This window comes from Netta rufina (assembly GCF_964035555.1).
Source record: "Netta rufina genome assembly, chromosome: 2".
NCBI classification, from domain to species: Eukaryota; Metazoa; Chordata; class Aves; order Anseriformes; family Anatidae; genus Netta; species Netta rufina.
The window spans coordinates 50743621-50768782 of NC_140124.1; the positions used below are offsets into that span (position 1 = coordinate 50743621).

At 39.1% G+C, this 25162-nt stretch overlaps 1 protein-coding gene across 1 annotated transcript in view; it reads right to left on the minus strand.

The window, feature by feature from the left end:
* Positions 1 to 25162, minus strand: part of CDKAL1 (CDKAL1 threonylcarbamoyladenosine tRNA methylthiotransferase) — a 433593-nt gene that overhangs the window by 321310 nt on the left and 87121 nt on the right. The window lies entirely within an intron of this gene.

Genomic DNA, 25162 nt, shown 5'->3' on the forward strand with positions numbered 1-25162 from the left:
TGATTATATAATTACAAAAATAATAATTAAAAACCAAAGCCAAGCAAAAAATCCTACAGAACTTCACATGGTCACTGGTAGAAAGCCTCAACTGAAGAAGTTCATCTTTGTCACTTCTGTTATCCCAAAGCACAGCATAGATCAATCATCTGACATAACTCAAATAGCCGACAAAACAGTTTTTACTCAGTATCCCAAAGAATCAACAACCTCTTCAGGATGAGGGCAGTTACAATCCAGAACCTATCCAGCTAAACGTTATTAGTTTCCTCTGCTCCTGATTATACCTGCAGGATTTTGGACATCATTACTTCCACAAAAAGTTCTATTAGAAGGAACTCATCTCAAGTCTGACTAATAAAAAAGCCTGACAGCCATTCCACATAACACACAGAACTGTGGCTCTGTACATACGAGCCTCTGGAAACTTCGGGCTCATTTCTGCTAAAGCAGTATTTACCACAAATTGAATATGCTGAATTGGCTGGGGACTAATGACAGACGTAAGATGATTTTGAACTGTTTATAAAATATAAACTCTGCTATTAGAAGACATCCCTATCAAAACAAAAGCTCTTAAGTACCAAAACAGAGATTCACTGATGGCTATTGCTCGCTAAGTAAGAACTCACTCTTAGGAATCTGGGGTGCTGTGATTAACTGCCAGGTTAAACACCGATTCATAGCATATGTCAAGTTCCTTTTGCAGTATCTGATATGTGCACAGGTATGTTTGCTAGCGTAAACAGTGAAAATGTGAGGGGAAATAAAGTAACTCTTTTATACAAAGACATGATCTAGTTTTGAAAAAAACAAAGTATGCTGTGTACCTGGTTAATACTGCAGGAAGTGCAGCAGAAACTGAAATAGTGACTTCTGGTTTGCCAGAAAAATATCTTAGACAGCCAATCAGTTATCCTGTTATGCAGATTTTCAGCATTTGCATTCCTTTTCCCCCAGACTTACGATACATGAGCACTGCGCTGCTGTAGAAGCTACCAGACATCAATTTGCTTGAGAATCAAGGCCTCAAAGATGAAATTTTCTGTGGGGTCTGGCTGATGGGGTCTCAGCTGAATAATTCACATACACCAGTTCAGAAATCCTTACTTCATAGCAAGAAACATCTGTGTTAAGCAGTTTTCCAGTTTACAGTATTAATGTAGGGATGGGACACAACAGTGTACCTTAGCCACAGGGTGGGCAGCTGAGGAAAGCTGCTCACGAGCTCAGTCCTGGAAGTGCTCACATGAAATATACATTGTGAACTGGGAATCCTTTTACCAGACTGCAGATAAACCAAGAATAAACTTACTACTTGGAGTAGAAGAGTACTTTGTAAAATATCACATGAAAACAGAACTAACAGCGTAACATTCGTTAGCCTCAGGAAAAAATTCTGTGATCAGCCTCAACTGGTAAAATCGAAGTAGGAGGACATGGCAGCATACATTTGTGCCTTCAGCATGATATGTTGAACACACCATAATCTGATCTATTACCTTAAATTCATTAGACAAATTAAAGAGACCTTGAACACTTCTTGTACTAAATGGTCAGGCAGTTGGACTTGAACTTTGCAGGTTCCTTCCAGCTGAACTACTCTATTTTTTTATTTTTTTTTTTCGAATTAAGGGCATCTACCTTAATAGAGTTGTGTTTCTTCTCACGTATTCTCCTTCCCCTTAGAGAGGGGTCTTAATTACTCAGCTACAGCTTCAGAAAGGACAGACAAATCACAAACTGGTACTCTGTTAATGAAATGTATCTATAGGAATATAGCTAGTGTACCTACTAAATCCCTTGTGTAACAGTGTATTCGTTTATTTGTACCATCAACATCCTAAAACTGGGAGGTGGAGAAAAACTATGCAAAGACCATTAAAATACTCCTTTTCCAGCAGCAATGGGGTATGTTTAAGTAATATAAAACATCTTTCACTTACACTTTCAAGTACTATTTTCATGTAAAATCTGTTCATACATCTGGTTAGTTATTATCCACACTTTACAATGGCATATATCTAGACAGAGACTGAAGTGAAAGTACAGTAATATATATATATAGATACATATATATATACACCATTGAATTCTATAATATGGATCTTTTTATCATTATCATCATAGAATGGTTTGGGTTGGAAGGGACCATAAGGATCATCCAGTTCCAACCCTCCCCCACCATGGGCAGGGACACCTCCCACCAGCCCAGGTTGCCCAAAGCCCCATCCAGCCTGGCCTTGAGCACCTCCAGGGATGGGGCACCCACAGCTTCTCTGGGCAGCCTGTGACAGGGCCTCACCACCCTCTGAGTGGAGAATTTCTTCCTTATAGATAATCTAAATCTACCCTTTTTTAGTTTAAAACTGTTTTTCCCTGTCCCATCACTATTTGTCCATGTAAAAAGTCACTCTCCATCTCTTTTTTACACACCGTGAAGTATTGAAAGGCTGCAGTGAGGTCTCCCTCACTGACAGCTAGATGAAAGATCATTTCAAGCACATCTCATTCATATCAATAAAAATATTTGTTACACTGAATTCAATAAAGATAATGCATCTATTAAGCAAAAACTAGAAGTCTGTTTAATTTATTAAACAAAAGCTTAAACTCAGAGGGCAGCTCTCACTCAACCATTCTTCATGAAATACCCATTTTTTAAAAGACTTCAGCACTTCAAGTCACTCATTCTACATTGTCTTTCTTCTTTGTTCCCCATTTCCAGAGGCAGAAATTGTAAGAACATTTCCCAACAACACTAAAGAATAGTTTATTCACTTGTACTTTTGCTGCAAGTTGAGCATTCGAATGTTTTACTTCTGACAGTTCAGTAGGCTAGCCAAACCTCACCTAGCTGTTAGCACACCCGGCACGAACAGGAAGATGCTTAGCAAGGAAATCTCCAGTAGGGTATGTTAAAACTGCTGCCCACTTAGTCCAAGCTTGTTGTGCACTATAATTTCCTGAGTGGATTTTTTTTTTTTTTTTTTTGAGGAAGACGAGAGCAGGGAGGAGGGGAACATCATAAAAAATATAAAGAACAAAGAATATGTAAGGCAGGAGTTTGGTCTGCCAGCCACTACCAGCACTGAGGTCTACCAGGCCAAGAAAGGGGAAACAGAGGGTGCTAGGTTGAACCCACATATGATGGAAACAATGGGTGATTTGGGAACAAGTAGAGCATAAAGGATGCATGGAAGGATAGGCAAGGCAAGGGATGGTGAGTTAAATGGATTACAGGAAGTGTTTAGTGATTTGTCAGCGCATATGAGGTCTGTCGTCCTGCCCTGAAGTTTCACAACTGCTCCTGGAACCCATTCTCCCCTGGTTGACAAATCAGAGCTGACTCAAGATGAACGTGAATTACTACGCTGTATACGCAAACTGCCTAAATGTCTTCCCAAAAGAACCTGGGGCTGTTTTTCCCCCTTACATATTACCACAAGCTTTCAGCTTGGTGCCAAAAGGCAGGAGACCAAGCAGTTGCTATCCTGTTTTAAAAATACACAGGCAGAAAGATCACAAGCCTCTTCTACCTGAAGTAAAATATTTGATGAAACAACATATTTCAATAGGTTGTACATAAAATTATCTACAGGCATATATTAAAAACACTACAGAAGTCAGCAAAGGTATGTGTTGCATTACTATTGATTATCACTGTGGCATTTAGTAATGTAAAATAAGTTTAAAATAAAAGTAGTTCTTCACACTATTTCCTGAACAGCTGTGGGGTCATCCTCAGTACAAAGCAACAATATCAGGCAGCATCACATACATCCATTTCGACTGCTGTCTGATTGATAATTGTATGTAAATAAGCCCCCAAACTTGACAGTTCTCAGAACACACAGGTGCAACTCATAGAATAACAAGTGCTCCACATTTCACAGTTGAAGAGCTATAAAGAACCTGACCTTTATTAAGATTACAGTATTCAGAACTATAATCACCCAAAAATTTTAAGACCACAAAAATAGTAATTCAGAATTGTATGTAATATTTTCTCAGCTTAATTTAAAACATTTTCATTTAGGATGTTTGAGCTGTGACTAAGTGATTATCTGGTCTGGATCTGTCTGCTATAACTTATCACTGTTTTAATACTGCAATTAACTTCAATCACTAGACAGCATTCTTCCAAGTTACATATCAAATTAAGAAAAAGAATGAAACAAACCAAACCTCAAGAATTAAGTTAAAAAAGAAGACTTCTCCTCCTGTATGCATTAAGGCACTGATACTTCATAGAAACTGTTTACTACATAATAGTACTGTTAGACAATGAACATTGAGCTCTAAGAATTACAAAAATGTCTTAAAAGGATATTAAATTACTATACATAGATTTATCTCTAAGTATAAGGATGCTGTGCAAGTCATCCATTTCTCAAAATGCATTTTTCCTGTAACTGTTAAATAAAGGGACTGCCCAATGGCATTTCTATTCCAATGTTGGACATAGAGCAAGACAACCAAAAGCAGTGCATGCTTCATTCCTGTAATTCGTTACTGTTTCCCGGGGAACACATTGCCTAAATGTGCAGTTGTCTCTGCCTTATTATTTCATTTCCTTCGCTCCAGCTTTTTGACTTTCCCTACCTGTGCTTTATTTTGCCAACTAGAAGAACAGTGCAGTCTAAGTGCTTTCTGCTGTTGAACAGAAACATATTTACTCCTTTGATCACTGATAGACAAAATCTGTGAATGCATTTTGTGCTGGAGGTTGCCTTTCTGTACAGGAGCCTGCTCAACCCAGCCCCGGAGCTATAGCTGTCGTCGCACTCCACTCCATCAAGAAAATGATGCAGCTCAGAGCAAAACACAAACAAGTAGAGACTGCGAACAGATGCCTAATGAGGAATTCTACTGAAGGGGGAACAGTGAGCTGTTAAAACTCACAGAAAAAGCAACCAGAGTCATTTCCTTCCAATCCAATGGGCAGACAGATATTTTGTTTGATTTTAACATACTTACAGAGAATACACGCACATAATCTTGACGCAAAAATCACTTAGTCTTGCCTTTCTCTATCCAGTTTGACAGGTCAGCATTAGAGAATGAAAGCATGCTAGTGGAAGTTACAGACTTATTTTGGAGGAGTTAAATTCAAATTAAAATGGCCCGTCAGACAGGCAAACTGCTATGCTAACAAAAAATTGCATTGTTCAAAGGTTGGTTTCTGGCATGATAATAAAAAGACAAATCTGCTGGAAACCATGCCAGAGGCAAGTGGAAATATAATCAAGTCAGTGCCTAAAAAGCCCACCTTATGAAGGCTGTTTTCTCTGTCCCCAAACAGACTATAATTATCTCAACTACCTACAGCATGCGGTTACATTTTATGAATTTCAATGCTTGTAAGAGTTAACTGTTATACAATAAGTAAAAGTTAATATGCTCCTTGTTAAAAATAAAATACAGACAAACCAAGCGTCTTGAAACATCCCTTGATAAGTCACAATATCTGAGAATAACCCAACACCCTTCTGGCTCATTAGGACCCCTACTGGAAGGCTGTACTGCAGCATCAATGTGCATACATGGAGCTTAGTTTTGTAAGCATGCACAACAGACATCTGTCTGTTGTTTTAGCATGTCATGATATGCTACAGATGACTATCCCACTGTCTACTAGAATAATCTCGTTATTAAAAAAAAAACAAAGCCTCAGAATAAGGCTGCTTTGCATTTTACGTATCACCTTTCATCCACAATTTTTTTCATTCACAGTTTTGTTTCTATTGTCCAAGGAAATTTTTTCTAACCTCACAGCCACAAGGTGCATAGCCCTCCCTATCTCAATTTCACAAGCCAAAAAGTGAAGATTGACTTGTTTGAAGTTACTCATGTGGAAAACCAAAACCATGTTCCAAAATCCAGACCATCATCCTGTTGTCAAAATTCAGCCAGCCTTGCATGGTGGGAGACAAGAGACAGACTGGCTGCAGCTTTTTTCCAGTTCAGTGGATAAAGCTTTCCCTTTAAGTATGTTACAACACTGAAGCCATTGGAGCCAAATGACTGCCTAACATAAAATGAACCACATCCAGACTTTCACTGTTTGAGTGTTGCACAAACCCTCAATCTCAGAAAGATTGGCAAACATTCAAAGTGATGAGTAAACCAAGCAGCCTTAATGTGTAGTTTCTGATACAGTGTGAAGAGCAAACGAAACTCCCCATGTTTCAGGGGGGAGGGTATCGGTTTTCAGTTTACCTGCCTGACGTGACTGATCTAACTTTACAAGGCCAAATCAAAGAGATCTTTTAGGAAATAACAGCATAAGAGACATTTTCTTTTCCAGAGAAAATACCAGAAATCCACACAGTTTCAAAGTTCAAAGGAGGGGTTGCTAACTGTTTGGGCCCAGTCAGACGGCCGACCCCTGTGCCTGAGGCCAGGCCTCAGCATAAATACTCCTGAAAGGTGCTGAGCGTGTATCATATATGCTGTCTTCATATATATACTGCTCCTATGGAAGTGTGGAATTAAGTACAGTGTAGATTTAGGATGAATTGTAGAATCACAGAATGGTTTGGGTTGGAAGGGACCTTCAAGACCACCTAATTCCGATCCCCCTGCCATGGGCAGGGACACCTCCCACTGCACCCAAAAGCCCGAATGTTTGACTGACATTTACAAGGTGACACTATTCAAAAGTAAGAATTTTCACGATTAATTCTTCTTCCTCAAAATAATCAGGTAGACTTTTTTAACTACAGCCACAGCTTTTCATTAGAGAACAGATGCATCTCCGGCCTGTCACCACATTTTTTAAGAATTTGTGTTATCACCTATTTCTAGTGAAAGCAAAGTACATTTGTCTGTCACTACCTCAGAACACTTCAAATGCTTTTGATAGATTTCTCTAACTTATATAACCCTCAGCATACAACTAATTTAAGAAAATTATCAAATTTTCTAACAGAAGTGTTAGCTGCCTCGATCTTAAAATTTCATTAGTTTTTCCATACTGCACCTAACTAAACCTGTGGTGTAGGAAACAAAACAACTAGCACTTTTTTTTTTTTTCTTGCTTGAACATATTCTCAGTTTTCATTTTAAGGAAAACTGATGAGTTCAAGCTGTGAGAAACAGAGTCCAGTTAGGATTTATTTTCACCACAACATTTAGCTGCTTTTAGTACACTCGAGTTCCTAGCATGAAATTCATTGCTCTTCAAAACACTGGAGCTGCAGAGGCCATGCTCTCATGACAGTTATAAAAAGAGAAGCAAGCTAGCTTTAAGGAAGCTACAGCAGGCACTAGAAGCAGTCCAGCCATACCATCAATAAGCTCCACATATGCTAAATTATCTTGAGAAGCAGCGCAGACTTTTCTTACAGCGGAGTGCTTCTAGATCATCAGTCAACTTCTGAAACAAGCCAAGGTGGTACTTTTGCTGCCTTGTCTAACACAAGACAGCCCAATGAAGTTATTTAGTTAGTAGCTGATGAGATGCTATAATTCAAGGTATAGCATTTCTACTGCAAAAACAGCTGTAACACCACGAGCACTGATATGTTAAAAGCTTAGTTTCACAGGCACTTATTTTACCCACTGCTTTCACAAAAACATTAGGCTGGTTTCCCCCAGGAAAACAGGCAAGGGACAAAATCTGATCTGTAATTTCAACAAACTTAGTACTTCCGAACTTTTAATTGTCAGTTTATAAAATGCCTTGATATCATATGCAAATCTAAAACATTTTCTGTTTCTAGAATCCCTATCCACACCAGAGCTGAAAGCTACTGAAATGTCTACCAGCCCAGTGCAGACAGAAACAACTCAAATTAAGCAGATTGCAGTATGTGTCAAATAACATTGGAAACAAGAACACAACAGGCCAGCATTTGTCATTTAACAAGCTGACACAGGAATGCGTTTTTGATAGTTGCTCAACACATGATTTTTCTTAAGTATCTAATTTTGGTCCCTGTAAGCAACAACTCCTACAAAAAAGTAACACTAGTTTTGCTGCTGATTTTAAAATTAGAGGAGTCAGTCAACAGCATGCATTTTAAAGTCACAAGGAACAAGTGCAAATAAATTTCCAAATTGCAATAGAAGTTGCAATTATATTCTCTTTCTCATTGATTCTGACTGCAATTCCTAAGAAAAGAACATTAGCCTCTATAGTCAAAAATCATTTTGTTTTCATATCCTAAAAGATGTCTAAATGAAGTAGACGCATTTCAAATTATCACGATCTGAATACAGGCTACAAAATACAGCTAGCATATTTAAAAACTAAAAAGATGGCTCAAAATCAGTTGTTGTTTATTGAAATTGAATGATTTCAGGTGTGTATACTTTTCCTTCAGTGCTTATTTTGCAATAAATATTTTCCATACATAAATTGAAACAAAACACACTACAACAGACTATTCTACACCTAGCGGTTCATGATAAGGTTTGCAAGAAATCACACGATCAATTTCTTCTTCCCATCCATCCTTTGGCTTTCTAACAAGTCCTCATCCCAAAACATCCCAGACTAATTAGTTTAAAAAAAAAAAAGAAAAAAGAAAAAAAGAAAGAAACAACAACAACAAAAACAGAATGTAATGGTAAGTGAAATACAAGCCTATAGACTGAAATAATCACCACATTTATTTCCCACATTCCTGGGGGCACCAAAACTGTGAAATAACAAAGTGAGAGGAACCTGAGGGATACACCAGCAGAGTGCAGCTGCTGTCTGACAGAACACAAAAACCAGATCTAGGCAGATTTTTCTAGTACACATTTTGCAAGAAAGAAAAGGAAAAAGAAAAAGAAGAGAAAAAAAAAAATACACTTCATGGAGAACACAGCACTACTTGCTTTCTCTGAAGGGTGTATCATGAGTACTCTGAGAAAAAGAACAGAAACCAAACCCTTGTGTCAAGGAGCCATGTCTTGTCCTCAGCTCAGCCCACTCCTAACATGCAGCAACAGAAGCCAACTGCTTCTATACCTCCCTGTGACCCAGACAACTCAGTTAGAGACGGACTGGGAGGCAGGTGCTGGCACAACATTAGGAATTACATTACCTAAGAGTAGTGTAGCTCTTTTTATTTTAAAGCTTGGCAAAAGGAAATAAGTTAGTGATGAAGCTGTAATTTAGCTGTATGTGGTGGCAGCACAGTTAAGCACATTGTGATTTAAATAAAAATCCAAACACCTCCAACTTTAAGTAGTTTGGGGTTTTTGCATTCAAGCAGCTAGCAGCCAAGCACTCCACCAGCCTGTGCTAGATGAGACAGTCTGCAGCTTTCTCCAACTGCTCCAAATAGAGCAGACAAACACAGGCTCCAGAACAGCACAGCCACTTGCCAGATTGCCACAAGAACAAGAGTACAGCAGGTGGCCATCCACAGCTCCAAATTAAAGCATACACTGCTCCGAACTTTATACCAATCCCTGTATAATGGCGTATTTGTTTAATGTTACTCTTCATTTTCAATTTTCGAAATGAAAAGAAAATTGTTTTTAATGACACACAGACCACAGAAAGTGACAATGATCCAAATGGTGTTATTCAGCACTGAATAAAACTGAGGAAAACCCTTGCTTCTCCCCTCCCCACCTTCTTCTTTTCAATATTTATTAAGTAAACCAGTGCTTATCTGGAATAAATCCCTAGGCTCAATGAAACACCAGGTGGTAGACTGGGGCAGCTCTCAAGCAGCAGATGGCCCAGCCATTTTATGACTAAGAGCCACAGGACTGCAGCTAGCACCACCACCATCCCCTTGCTTCTCTACACAAGGCCACCAAGCTGCTCCCAAGGCCCCGAGGCCCTGACACAGCTGCCAGGAGGTGAGTGGCCGCAGGAGGCCAGGCCAGGCCAGGCCAGCCTCATGGCCCCTTCTCCTGCAGGCTTCACAGCGGAGCCGATAACAGGGCCTGGGAGAAAATCCAGTGCCTGCTGTCTCGGGCAGGCTTCAGCAACCAGCAAGTTTCTTGGGTTCATGCTTAAGCTCCGAAGGGCATCCCTATGCCTCATATGCTAAAATGTGTTTTTTCTTTTTTAACTCCTTTTACCCGCAGATTGCCTTATTTGTCTGAATTCAAAGCTACTGTGATCAGCTACTTTTAATGTTAAACAGGAAAACAGTTTTTTTGGCTTACACATTTTGCTATGAACCACAGAGGAAGATTATTTGGTTTACCAAAGATTATATGGTTTACCTCAAGTGATGAAAAAAACACTCTGTTGTTACAATTCTGCTAGTCTTAACAAAAGGTAAGAGGGAACTAAATAAAGAAAAAAAAAGCCTTAATACACCATTATTTTAATGCATTTCTCATTGGTAAACTATTTCCAACAGCCTTGCACCAAAAATGCGTGCAGTAATACTCACACCTGCCTGTTATAGGAGATAGCAGCAGCACTGAACTAACACCAGCTCACGCTTCCACACACCCCACTGCTCCTGGGGTTCTCAAACAGTGACTCAGGAAAAAGTCTCATCCTGATATCATTATTTTCATATCTGAAAAAGCATTTTGAATCTTCTTTGCAAAGGTTAATGCTACATTTGTAATATTTTTAGGGATATCACATTGCTGAACTGATGTGACAAAAATCAGATACACAAACACTAATGTCTAAAATAATCTTAATCCATAGTTAAAAGGTACTGTCTGGTCTGTGGTTTTGTTTTCTTGGTGGGCTTTTTTGTTTCTGTTTTTTCCTTTGTTTCTTAAATAAAAGGCAGCACCACCTACAGAAGCAAAAAGGCCATGAACTAAAAAGCTTACTACCTAGTAGAAAGTGCTAAAGGATGGAAAAAGCAACCTGATATTTGATTTTTTTTACATGCTTAAAAAGACTTTTAAAAGAAACTTTAGTAATCTGAGAGCAGAGAAGACCGGCTTCACATGCAGTGATGCTAACAGTATATAAAATTTCATGGTATCAGAAAAATCATTGTTACCATTATTTTGTGTTGGTTTTGATGTCTTCAATCCATTTCTTTATTGTTGCAATACTTTTAATTTCCATACCACGTACTGTAGTAGCTACTTATCTCACTAGAAGAGGCCTCAGCTCAGAAAGATAATTAAAAACAGTTACATAATCTACTTTATATTTACTAAATAGAAATGCATAATACATGAGTGCTATTGAAATAACGAATCACTGTGCTGTGCCAGATTATATTCTTCAATTCTTCACCTGCTCGAGATAAAATATTTATATGCATTTCCACTGTTATTTTACTCAGTAAGAAATGTGCATCCCAGCTTTGGTATCCACACAACAGCACTTTTAGCAGTGCAGTGTAATAAAAGTCAACTTTATAAGTGTTTGTCACATTAAGACACTACCATGATCCTCTGATTGGATACACACGTCAAGTCCAAATGAAATCATACTTATTTCAACTCAAATCACACTTGAGAAGAAAAAAAAAAACAGAAACCTACTGGGTGTCCATCTGTTTTTTCTCATCAAGAAATTAAGTATTAATACCTCCATATCACACAGTGCATCTGTGATTGTTACTTATGCAATAGCTTCTGGCAGTTGGCAGAAATTGTATAGGAGTTTATAAAACAAGGACTGCACATGGGAGAAAAAAGGCTGTGTTTCTGCAGCCCTAGCTAGCGTTTCCTCCACACCATTTGGGCTGGCAGTCAGATGAGGAGGACCTATGATGTAGGAAAGGAAGAACCTTTGAAGGCCAACATTGTGAACTTTGTGAAGAATTTGTGAATATTGTGAAGAGGGCTCGCACTTGTAATACTGGGGAAGAAGTAGGAGAGGACAGCCTCACGCCTTCCTGCAGGAACTAGCATTTGTGTGCCCAAGGTGTTCTATGCTCATCCCAGTTTCACTGTTTTAACAATGGAAAAGTGAATGATTCAACCTCTGTGAAGCTGACAGGAACAGTTAACAGCAACGCACTTACACATCGAGCATGACCAGCCGTAGCAGTTAACAAGCATTAGCTGCAGGGATGAACGACATAGTTTTTGTTTTTCTTAACCAACTGCAAGGTTACCCTTATTTTTTCTCCAAGACCACTAACCGACATTACAGTTGCAAGACAAAATTCCTGGCAGGATGACATGTAAAAGTGCTTATTCAATGCCGGTTTTGTCAATGTTTGTACGGAGGGGAGAGTGGTCTTGCAGGCTGGTTAGCTACAATTAGGTCTTCCTACCAAAAGGAAACAAAAAAATCATTCCCCTTTTTCTCACAGTGATCAAACAGCCTACCGGCTACATAATATTTAATATGGTGTTACACATGCTACACTGAAATGCAGTTTTCCAATGAAAAGGAATACCTCAGGGAGTGAAGGATTCAGATTGCAGCAAACAGAGTAAGCAAACATTGTGTTTGCACACCTGGGCAGATGCAGCCAACTGGTACCTTTTATCATTTGCAGCTGTAAGGACAGACATACACTAGTTTCACAAAAGCAGGGGGACTCTTGCTTGCAAGATAGAGGGTTTTAAACTGCTTGCCTGAACCGTGGCTTGAGATACATCCAAATATCATCTTTATTTGATTCTGAAGGAGTGCGTTTTTTTTTAACTGTATTTGATATGCTGTAAGAAGTTGTACAAATGCCCAGAAATATAGCAAGGCATATCCATGCACAAAAGACACAGGTGTGAAATTTGATGGTATCTTTAACAATATTTAGCCCAGACATTAGAAAAGCAAGGGTCTGGATAGCGAGTTGTCTGCCCTTGTCACCCCTTCCCCTGACTCACTGACTCGTATGGCTGCTTCTCTTTGAGGGGAGCATGCACAGCTAATTCCATACGTGCTCACTGCAGTATGGGGCACAGCTGCAGGCTGGCGGTGTTTACAAGGAAGCTGAGGTAGGAGGCCAGCTTTCATTTCTCAGCCTTAGGTCAAGCTTGTCAGTCACTCAGCACATTTAAATCATTAAGTGCATGCCAGATCAGATCAGCCACCTGTCCTTGAGGGCTGAACATACAAACACACACCAATGTTTTTCCTTTTAAGCCTTATTATTAATACCAAAAATTGAGGATGAACAGACATGAAAATCTAAATTATTCTCAGGTAATCCCTTCTTTAACATCAGTCTATAGCAGTGCATTCAATACCAGTAGTTGATTTTATTCCAGACCCCTGGGAGCTTAATTTGAGACAACATTGAAATACAAAACGTCACAAACCTTGACTCAGAAAAGAGAAGGGAAAGGGTATCAGAAAACCCACTGACTTCATGGACTAAGGGCTTTCTTAGCTGCTACGATTTCAGGAAACAAACTTGCTGCATTATAGAGGGAAACAAGTTTTTAAAAAAGGTTAGATATGTTGAGTACCTTATCTAGTCATTGTCCCCTGATCCCCCCTTACAGCTTGTACTGCCTCTTCATGAAACTGGGATGGAAGGCACATAAACATTCGAGATACAAAAATCTCAAAGCAGTAAATTGAAAAGCTAATGCTTTAAAGATTAATTCCATAAATTAATGATCAAGTAATGCTATTTTAGAAATTGTACTTTATGAAGAAAGTGTCTGCAAACAGTTAATAATTACCCTGTTTACTTATCTTGCTCTTGGTTTTGCTTAACTTTTTTCAGCTTTACTATACTGCCTCCTGGCCAGTGCTATAAACACTAGCCTTACTCTACAATTACAGCATTTGGAATTGTATATACTTCTATCCTACTGCCCTCTCTTCCTAAAAGAGGAAGGAATGATTACAACTATCTGGACTTTTGAACAAAAATAAACAAGAGAACAGCAGTATTTTAGACTAGATTTGTGAGCAAACAACCAGTTTGCCATTGAGAGCATTTCTATTTGTAAATGCATTGTTTTCCAAACCAGTTCTTGTTGGCTCAGCTCTTTGACATCAGAAAAGCCAAAAGAAAACAAAAAATGTTCTCCTATTCAGGCAATTATGCTCTCCCAAAAACTAGCTTGAAATGACATACACAATACTCCACAGCTACGTGGGCACAATCTCTCCTGGCCTCAGAAAACAAGTTTTCCTTTTATGTTCCTTGGCATAAGACAGGTTAATATAGTCATATACAAAGATGTCTTCAAAAATCCTTTATTCACAAGTAAATTCTACATAACCACAAAACTCCAGTTGGAAGGCACCTCTAGGATCCCATCTAGCTCAAATACCTGCGTAAAGCTGTGCTAACTTCCAAGGTCAATAATCAAACCTGAAATTGCCCAGTTAAGTTTTGTTCAGTCATGAACAAAAGGATTGAGACCCTCCACAGCTGGACACCAGCACCTCTGGGCTGGTCTCTGTTTCTGATACTTTTCTACTCTCACCATGAACATTTTTTCTTTATAACCAGCTAGAATTTCCCTCACTGCAATGAAATCATTGTTCCCATTCCTGCAACAAGATCTTTCTGTGAGATTACTGTCTCCTTTCCTACCACTGGACTCCTCTGAGAAAATGTGGGTTCCGTTTTCTCTGTAGCTCCTCAGTAGACAGTTGCAGACAGCAAGATTATCTCCTCTTAATTAAGGAGAAATCAAACAGAACAGAACAAAACAAGCATTCTCCTTCTCTCCCTGTGTATCACCATCTCCAGCCTTCCTGCCACATTGGTGGCTCTTTGATAGGCACCCTCCAGCTCACTGATCATCCATTTTGTCTTCAGGAATCCAAAACTGCATAGGGTTTCCCAGCACCTTCCAAATGGTAATAAGTAAATGGTAATAATGGTAATTCCCAATGGGAATAAATGAATGCCTCCATCAGTTTGCTGGCTACACTTTGCTCACACACCCTAGCATGCCAGTGGCCTTTCTTGACTTTTTTTTTTTTTTTGTCTTGTTGCTGTTGTGTTGCTGTTGTTTAAACCAAAACTGCTGCCTAGACAATCAGTTCCCAGCCCACTCTGTTACCTGGGGCTGTTCCGCCCCAGGTCCTTGCTAAATCTTGATGCACTGCACTGCTGCCTTGTTTAGTACAAGCAATCTCGTACAGATTAGTTTAGCACATTATTTATTATTTTTATTATTTATTATATATTATTATTTATTATGTTTAGTACAGAACTAATCAGATAAGTTGGCTTTTATTTTTCCTTTTGTTTAAATAATAAATACTATAAACATCCTAAAATTGCTTGTATTTATCAAGGAAATACAAAACGAGATACACAAGAGCTTAATACTAAAATGAATTATCAGAATAAAGCTCAAGCTGCTGCAACCACATGCCTTAAACTCAGCTTTCAGCCCCACCACACAAATTGCTATCAGTCCTATCATTTTAAGCTTCAGAGTTTCCTTCAGTACTGACATGTTACTACAATTTTTGGTTCTCCAACCGAGGCAGAAACTTCCGGAAATCATTAAAAATTTCTATCTTTAAAATATGCATTAATTAGGACTGAATTAAATTATGAGAAGCATCCAAAATCCAGTGCCCACAATTTTCTGCCTCATTTTAAACTGCTCAACAACAGATTTGTTATATGTAGTAATACGATGTGCCCACACGGCTAATTAATTTCAGCAAAAACAAGGGTGCCAATTGAAGTCTACGAAAATGTTAGCAAGTCGTTCGCTCAATCCTGTTAAATGAGAGTCTAGAAAACATGTATGATCTTCATAACTCGGCTCATGCCTTTGTCCAGAGGCTACACCTTTGACCTGAAGACATAAGCAAGGGAGGGGTATGTGAGGAGTTGAGTGCCTTTTATACCACCAGCTGAGACTGCTGGAAAACCGCTTAAAGCGATATTCAACTCAAATTACGGGTGAGGGCTGAATCTCTTTCACTGCCTCACATTGGAGTGCAAATCCCTGGCGTAACTTGTTTGGCTGTTCCCCAGAGGAGTGCAAACAACACGCCTGTAGCCCATGGTTTCCCTACTGCAGGAGGAATCTAAACTTTGCATACAAAAAGCTCCGTGCACTTCAAACTGCTTGGCCCAGGTTCCTCTATAGTACACCCAACGCACCAAGGTGGGCAGCTGCTGTACAGCTCAGGGCTTGGTAGTTGGGGTGGGGTTTTTTGTTTTGCTTTGGTCTTTAGAAAAGCAACGATTTGCAGCTTTGACAGGTGCAAAGCTATGAAAATCCCCTTTGCTTCTCCCGGTCTGTAAATAGTTAACCCTCCCTGTTTAAACTTTAACTTCTGAAAGATGAGATAGGTTTTCTTTCATTGTTCAGGCTCGGTGAGCCTTCTACACGGACAGGCGAATGAAGTAGAAAAAGACCAAAAACACATAAAGTGTTGTACTTAGCAGTAAGGAGGTAAGTGTATAAAGTAGCAGATAATTTTTCTGATTGAAACTGAGCTGTAAGTGGAACAATTACAAAGTGGCAGAAACGTTAATTTGGAGTATTTTGCAATTTCATTCTTAAAACAATCATAGAAACATAAAACTGTTTTGGTTGGAATGGACCTTAAAGATCACCTGCTTCCAACCCCCCTGCCATGATGTGATGATAGGATGGTTTAAAAAGTTCAGGGTAAAACCTGAAATTCATCAAGGTTTCTTGACCCATTTCATAAACCACAAGGACCACAACAATTTGCTTTGCATGCCTACTTCAAGCTATAGTTTCTCCTGAGCACTGTGAATTAGCTAGTTGCTCATAACCAAGACTTCAAAAACGCAATCTGTTGAACTTTACCTATTCCACAGAATTATGAAACTCCATTCCAAAAGGCACAGGACTATTTCTTTAGGAAACCATTAACATTCAGTAAATAAAGTGTATCTGGTAACCGTATCTCCATCTGCAGGAAAACATATAACCCTGATTATCTTCCTGCACCACCTGTCAAGTGGTTTGGTTCAAAATTCACTTGGGGTGGAGTTAGGAGGCAAGAAAGGAGGCTGGAGGGAAAGCTTTACGTCTCTGCACCGCTCGGTGTTACAGCTGCTGAGCACAGGTACCCTCCTCAGATCCGGCCGCTTCTCACTCGCGGGCACGCCTTCTGCAATTTGCCTGAACACACTTGGAGCTCGCGACATTAGATAAGCGTAAGCCAACCGTTAGCAGACGGGTCACAAAATTTATTCATTTCTGTAATTCACCCTTTGGATCATTTTACTGAGCCCGAATCATTTAAGAGCAGTTTTGTTCTGTTTTCCTTTGTCAAAATCACTGAACATGCAGTACTACATACCCCAGCATTTTCCTTGTAGGAATATACTTGTTTCATTAGTTGTCACTTTAAAATAACGTTAGGATTGCCAAACTAAAGTCAGGTACTATTCAACAGCTGAATTTCTTAGACTGCTTGCAAAAAGTTTATTCTAACATTTGGCTAGTACCTTATTTTTCTGCCCCCACCATGGGCCGAAGTTTCCAAGTGACTAATTTAATCTGAAAATTTCAACCTGAAATAACAGCTCCCTAGAAACCATAACTCTCCTCCAAGAGTTAGAATGAAGACCTAGTACAATGATATACAGTGTTTTGCCAAAGATTTTTTAAAAGTCATTAAGACCTCATTTCAGTAGCCAAATTTCAAGACCAGCCACAGAATAGATTTCCATGAGAGAAATGCATTCTTGCCAATGCAGTGAAAAAAGGCTCAAGTTCAGCCAGTGTACAAATGGTTTCTTAAAAACTGCAGGTGCTTTAGCTCAGCAGAAGGCACTGACTTTAATTATTTTCTTCAGGCATCCTGACTGCTCTGGGCACATCTAGAAAGGAGAGGTTTTGTCACAAACACAACTTGGGATGTGCAACAGGCTGCACCCAAGGTACCCAGAGAGCCTCTGCCTCTTCTGCGTTCAGTGAATCAGGACCATTTGAGCAATAGATTTCAAGAAGTAGATGAATTTGGACATGCAGGATGAATGCAGCACAGAGGTGAACCAGAAAAGAGCAGTGAAGTAACAGCTGGCTTCAGAGCCCGGAAAAGGGTTCCAGGGATGCACAGCACTGCTAGGACAGCATCACGTAACAAATTGCTGTTGGCTAATTTTCTAACCTAGAAAATGATGCACACAAAACTGTGGTCAAAACATTACACAGGCTGCGAAGTCAAACACTTAAAATGCAAAAATGCCAAAGGTGACATTAGTACTTTCTCCTTAAAGTCTACTCACAATGCATTTCTAACACAACTATATAGGGTCACACATTTTCCCTAGGACTCCAGTCTCACCCAGGGCTCGGGATGGACTTCTCATGTTTTTAAAATAAAATATAAAAACCACTGAAACCCACAACTCACTCTGAAGGATGTTTTTATTCCGGAATGCATTTATACATCTAAAATTTCTTACTTTGGCAAAACTCTACCCTCATGGTGTCTGATTTGCAGAAGTAGTTGTCACCAAAAAGCACTGGATATGGAAGCTCACAGCTACAGCTGAATGTTCAGACACATCAAACCTTTGACAATTGCCAGTATGGGATATGTAAATTCACTCTCCGAGTCTTAAGCACACTAAGAAAAAAAGGAATATCATGAAGCCCTGACCACAAAGAAAACTGTGAAAATAAATTAATCCCTTTGTGTGAAGCAGTTCTGTATTACAGTGACAGGAAGCACAGAAATGCCATAAAGTAATTAAAAATCCAATGCTGAGAGAAGTGCATGCACATGCATGCAACGCTTGCATGTTTTTAAAGCTATCAATTAGAAGTAAAGAGCACCTTAAAGCATTCATTGAAAATTGCATCACAGCACTGAATATGGCAGTAACCTTCTTTGAAAAACAGCAAGTAACCATTTAATAAGAACTGTCCTAAGGTTAAATATATATATATATATATATATATATAATGCATTCTTCATTTTGATATTTCATTTTGGAGTACTTGATTTTCCAAATTCAGTAATGCGCTTCATAGTTATACACACATAAGGGAAAGTAATTGTTTCTGATTCTAAGCCAAGGCTGTGCAGAGATGGTTGCTGACCAGAGCTTTAGGTTTGAAATTTTAAGACAAGAAGAACTTGAGATACAAAACCTAGCAAATGAACCTAGTCCTTACCTCCTCAAACATAAATTCCCCTTAATTTATTTTGCTGTTTTGTATGGGAGACTAAATAACTAATCGAAATAGAAGAAAACTAAGAAACTTTAATATGGACCTCGGTTCTACAATTTCTGCTGTAGGTGCAATGACATCCAGTACAGAAGCAGTGACTTCTTAAACCAGAGATGTTTTTGACATCCTAGGAGCTAACATAATTCCACTGAAGCCATTAGATTAACAGACTCCAGGCCAAAATGGCTGTTACAACAGCACACTTAAAGAATTAACAAAATCACTTTGGTTTGTTTTTTCTCTCCCCTCAGTTATCCTGTATGTAACAAAGCAGACATTATCACGCCTAGTTCAAATTCACTATCCCATTTTTACATAATGTTTTTAAATGCTGGCTTTCATATTGCTTAAGTAACTCTCCTATGACATAATAGTAGGCATGGAATACAAGTACAAAGAAACATTCTTATTAAAATGTTTGTCCACTTTTTTTTTTTTTTTTAATAAATCTGTTAAATATTTAGCTAGGAATCATTTACTGGTAAAACTTGCCTCTGAACACATTTTATGGGAACAGTTACAAGAAAAATCACCTGCTTCTAATTAGAAGCATTTTTGATCCTCAGCACACTTAAATAATATGTTTTATCAACACACCAAGGATCAGAATGGGTTCTCATTCTAATATCCAACATCTGTTTAAATAAAGAAACTGATCCTCAAAGAATGGTATAGAAGTTTACTAATTTACTTTATTTTATATGCAGCAGAAGCCTGTCTTTCTTTAAGACTGCCACATATGAAAAAAATATTAGAAATTGCACCTTTTTTTTTTGGGGGGGGGGGGGAGGGGGGAGGGAGCAAAAAGTAACAGTATGGGCTTTGAAATACAATTTGATACTTTCCAAAATAAATAGTGCCACAGAAGATGCTATCAGAAGTTGCTTAGTATTTATTTTAGAATACCTAGCAATATAAAAATAAAAAGCTTTGCTAGCAATACAGATCTGACATTTTCCACATAGAAAAAACACAGACTTGTTCCCTGTGATCACCTGACATTAACAGGTTGGCACAAGCTAAACACTGATAAACCAGGATGCTTATGTTAACTTCTGCAAACCAGAAATAATTTCTGCATCTAATCTGATGAAATGGTTTAGACTATTTTGCCAATGTTTCTGAATTAGTAACAGTCACAGGAACTTAAGAACTAAGGAACAGACAGTTTGCTATGTTTGCTACGTTGTGGAAATTCTACCTTCAGATCAGAGTTAGGTTCAAAACTCTGGAGATAAGGTAGTTGAACACTTCAGAGTTTTATGCCTTGAAATCACATTACTTCAGCAAGTAAGCTTATATCAGACTTAACAGACCTCTTTATAAACAATTGGATCAAAATTTTGAATATATTTCTTCATGACCTTTTATGAAAAATCTGTAGATTATTTGGGAATTCCTTCTCATAAGTAAGCAAACAGGATGGAGGCAGTTAAATGCTAAAAAATGTCATTAGTGGTTTTCAAACATTAATAATATCAAAGATTAGATCAACACACAGTAACAACTTTGATTTAACAGTAGGACACAGTTGCAGTACTTTCCAGCAGATTTAATGTACACCTTATCAGTATTCCCTCCTCTTTCAATTTTGAACATACTTTCAATTTTGAGAGCCAAGCCAGGATATAAATTTTACAATCTCTCCCAGTGTGGTAACTCCTAACATGAGAAATTGTGCATGTGTTTCTGGGAAAATATTTTGAGAATTAAACTAACCTGTAATTTATGACTTATGCATGACTTCCCCTGGAAATTGCCATAACAAAATGATAATCATAACCACTGACACAGCTGCCTATGCTTTTTAGTGCAGCGATTCCTATCACCCTAATATACGGCTTTGTACAGAAGTTGGCTACGTCCAGGAGGTACAATGGGAAGTTACTTTAATTCTCTATCCTCAGTGATTTGCTACTGAAGACCACATTCAAGATAACATGTGACATTTCATACTGGCTACAGCCAGAGTTACATGGTATAACTCCCACTGAATAAAGTATGTGGAATAAAGCAGGGCGGTGGACACGGGATACAACAGCTTTGTGTAGAAATTCCTTAATTCTTGACAATTATAACACTTTCGATAGTCACATTTTGTTCTCAAAGAGACACCTTAAAACATTCTCTGGTCTCATAAAGCCAGAATGTGTACATACTGAGGTTCGTAACATATATATTGATATATCTGTGTATGTATATATCCATGGATGTATATGTATATACAGATATGTACATATCTATGTTCTCTAAAACAAAAAGGGTTGTTATAACACACAAAGCTGCAGCATCTGACCTACCGGTAGTTGTTTTGATTGCCATATAACAGGTCCAGAAGAAGGGTTATATTTTTTCCCAACTGCCATAAATATCACACATCTCTGTCGAGAACTACTGACATCTCAAATGCACAGATCACCAAGACCAATCTGTGTACATGCAAAGTAAAGCAATGAATAAACAAGGCTACTCAGCCGTCTTCATGGAGAATTAGTACATTTTGCACATACAAACTGTTGATTCTTACTGCATATAGACACAGGCAGTGTGGACTACCCAGAACTGGGATAATAGTCAAGTCTCCCTGATATCCAAGTATTTATCTTATAAAACATTGGGAATGCTAGGAAACAATATATTAAAAATTATGTTACAATATTCAACAATGTGTATCACCTATACATGGTTGTCTTTGAAATTCATATCTTCTCAGCTCTCCTTTGAACCTTTGAACCTTAAGCACAGGTTATATCAGGCTGAAAGAGAGCATGTCCTTGAAAAATATCTCAGGAACAGGTCCAGAAGCAGAAGTGGAACTGTTCATCTGCTGACACAGAGAGATGTTTTAAATGAAAATAGCTGCTTAATTTCAAAAGCTGTACCCTACAATGCTTGAATGGTTATTGCGATGTAGGCACACAAACATGCTGTTCTTCACTGACACTGTACTCATGTCCAACAACCCCAATTAATACCTTTTCTTCCCCACCTGCAGAGACATCCTGGAAAATAGCCACACTGATGTTGATTTGAACAAGAGCCGAGGAAAACAAATACAAGCTTAGAAGCATGCCTAAGCAGGAGAGGAGGTGGCACCTAGTGACCCCAGATCAGCATGGTGTATCATGAAAATCCCAGAAGATCCATAGGTACGCCTTTAATGTTGAAACTATGACAGTCTTCAGCAGACGCAATATTTCAAGTAAAAACGGGAACCCAAACTCCATAATTGTGACAAAAAGTACAGCTAAAATTTACTTTTCTTTGCTTTTTTAATTGTTAAAAGGAGAAAATGGAAAGTGAAGTTTAATAACACATGCCTCAGAGGCAAACCCGATGGGATTTGATTGAAGGCATTACTCATTATTCCAAAACAAAAATAACAAGTTTTGCTTGTTGACATTTTTGAAAAGAATGAAAAAATACCAGACTGTTATTCTGAAATTCATCTCATGGCAGCAGCAGCAGTCTGTCATTAAAGACAAGCAGGATGACAGGGAAGACAGAATGTAAGCTTCCACCAACTTACTGATGCTTCAGAAGTTACAAGGGATGTACAGAGCTTTGATGTGAAGTCTGACTTGCAAGATATATGCCTTCAGTCAGTACTAACTCAGCTGAAAGAATATACATTATAGTGGAAGTCCACTACAAACCACCTGACCAGGATGACCTAGCAGATGAGGCCCTCTATGTACAGATAGAAGCAGCCTCATATTCGCAAGCCCTGGTTCTCACGGGGAACTTCAACCACACTGGTATCTGTTGGAGGGACAGCACAGCAGGGCATAGGCAATCCAGGAGGTTCCTGTAATGCGTGGATGACAAATTCCTTCTCCAAGTGACAGGGGAGCCAATGAGGAGAGGTGCTATACTGGACCTCATTCTCACCAACAATTCTCAGGGGTCAGTACTGGGATAGGCACTATTTAACATCTTTGTCAATGACAAAGAATCAACATGGGATGAAGTGCACCCTCAGCAAGTTTGCTGATGACACCAAGCTGTGTGGTGCACCCCTTCACTGGAAGGAAGGGATGCCATCCAGAGGGACCTTGAGAGGTGGACCCACATGAACCTCATGAAGCTCAACAAAGCCAAGTGCAAGGTCCCTACATCTGGGCAAGGGCAATCCCAAGCACAAATACAGGCTGGGAGGAGAATGGATTGAGAGTAGGCCCAAGGAGAAGGACCTGGGGGTGTTGGTCGATGACTCAACACAAGCCAGTAATGTGGTGCTTGCAGCCCAGAAAGCCAACCCCATCCTGGGCTGCATCAAAAGAAGCATGGCCAACAGGGTAAGGGAGGTGATTCTCCCCCTCTACTCTGCTCCTTTAAGAACCCACCCAGAACCCTGAGTTCAGCTCTGGAGACCCCAGGACATGCACACAGAACGATTAGAACAAGTCCAGAGGAGGGCCATGAGGATAATCAGAAGGCTGGAGCACCTCTCCTGTGAAGACAGGCTGAGGTTGTTCAGCCTGGAGAAGAGAAGGCTCCGGTGAGACTTTATAGCGGCCTGCCAGTACCTAAAGGGGGCCTACAGGAAAGCTGGGGACAGACTCTTTGTCGGGGGTGCAGTGATAGGACAAGGGAAAATGGCTTTAAACTAAAAGAGGGTAGATTTAGATTATGTATAAGGAAGAAATTCTCTACTCAGAGGGTGGTGAGGCCCTGGCACTGGTTGCCCAGAGCAGCTGTGGATGCCCCATCCCTGGAGGTGCTCAAGGCCAGGCTGGATGGGGCTTTGGGCAACCTGGGCTGGTGGGAGGCGTCCCTGCCCATGGCAGGGGGTTGAAACTAAATCATGCTTAAGGGTCCTTCCAACTCAAACCATTCTATAATTTTTTGAAAGCTTTCTCATTTCACCTCAATTCTAGGAGCCTGGTGTGTCCATCAAAGTAAATTTCAAAATAAATAAATAAATGAAAGGTTATACTGAACAAATAACAAGGTTTCTGACTAGATAACTGCAGTGAAATTGATTTCCATGCAGCGACTTCTTTTTTTTCTACTTCAGAAGTAGTTCTATATTACAGGAAATGTCTGTTTTATTACACAAGATGGATTTAGAATAATTAAAACCATGGGTTTCCAATGTGATAATGTAAAACTCAAAGTATTATTAAAAATACAGCAATTCTTAGCCAAATACCTTTTTATTGTGGTCTATTGTTGAAATTTGTAATAAAAGTGTTAAGACAGTATGTTTGCTGAATAAATTGGGTTGTACAGGTGTGGAACCTTCAGACAGGACAGTAGAAGGGCCATGGAAGGCATGTGTTGACAGCACACAACTCAGCAGATGATCCTGATCACAACACACCTATATCTCAGGACACCATGGCAGAAAAACAAGTGGCAGCCTAGAATAAGGTGCAGTTTATATCCACACTCAAAACAAAAACTCTAACACTAACAGGTGAGAGCAGGAAGACAGAATCACTGCAGCTTTAAGACACCCCAGGAAAACAAACAAAAGTAGCTCGAGTAAACCCTAAATCATGGTCCAGGAAAGAAAATACAAAAGATCCTGATCTGTGAGGTACTCTATGAAACACAACAAAACAAAACAAAACAAAAAAAAACACAGGGACAACAAAAGCCAACCTAGGAATGAAGGAGATGTTCATCATCTCATAAATACTTCCACTGTGAAACATACACTGTTGTACCTGAATGCTGGACACAACACTTGGATGCATCTTATTGCATGAGAGTATATAGGTATGGGGCTTTGAGTGAGGTTTTTGGTGTTTTTTGTTTTGTTTTGTTTTCCCAAATATAATCACTTTTCCCATAAGGTCTTTCATTAATTTTTGCTGCACATTTACTGCAGTACTGCACCATTCATACTGAAGAGTGTTCAGTGTATTACTGAAAGATAAAGCAGAGACGCTTACCTAATGAGACGTTCTGCAAATATCTTCAACTTCAATCTCAGGTTCATTCAGTTCAGAAACAAGCCCTCCTATCTCTTCAAAGCAAGCACTGAGAAAAATGTACTATGAATGTAAATGGTCAGCTTGTAATATTGACTTGTTGTGCCTCTATTCCACAGGTACTCCTGTATCAATATACATTTCTCCTTCTATAAATATACATCTCATGCTTACAGATCAACAGTGATTTGATCGGTTGTGATCAACTGATCAAATCACAAGCCTTA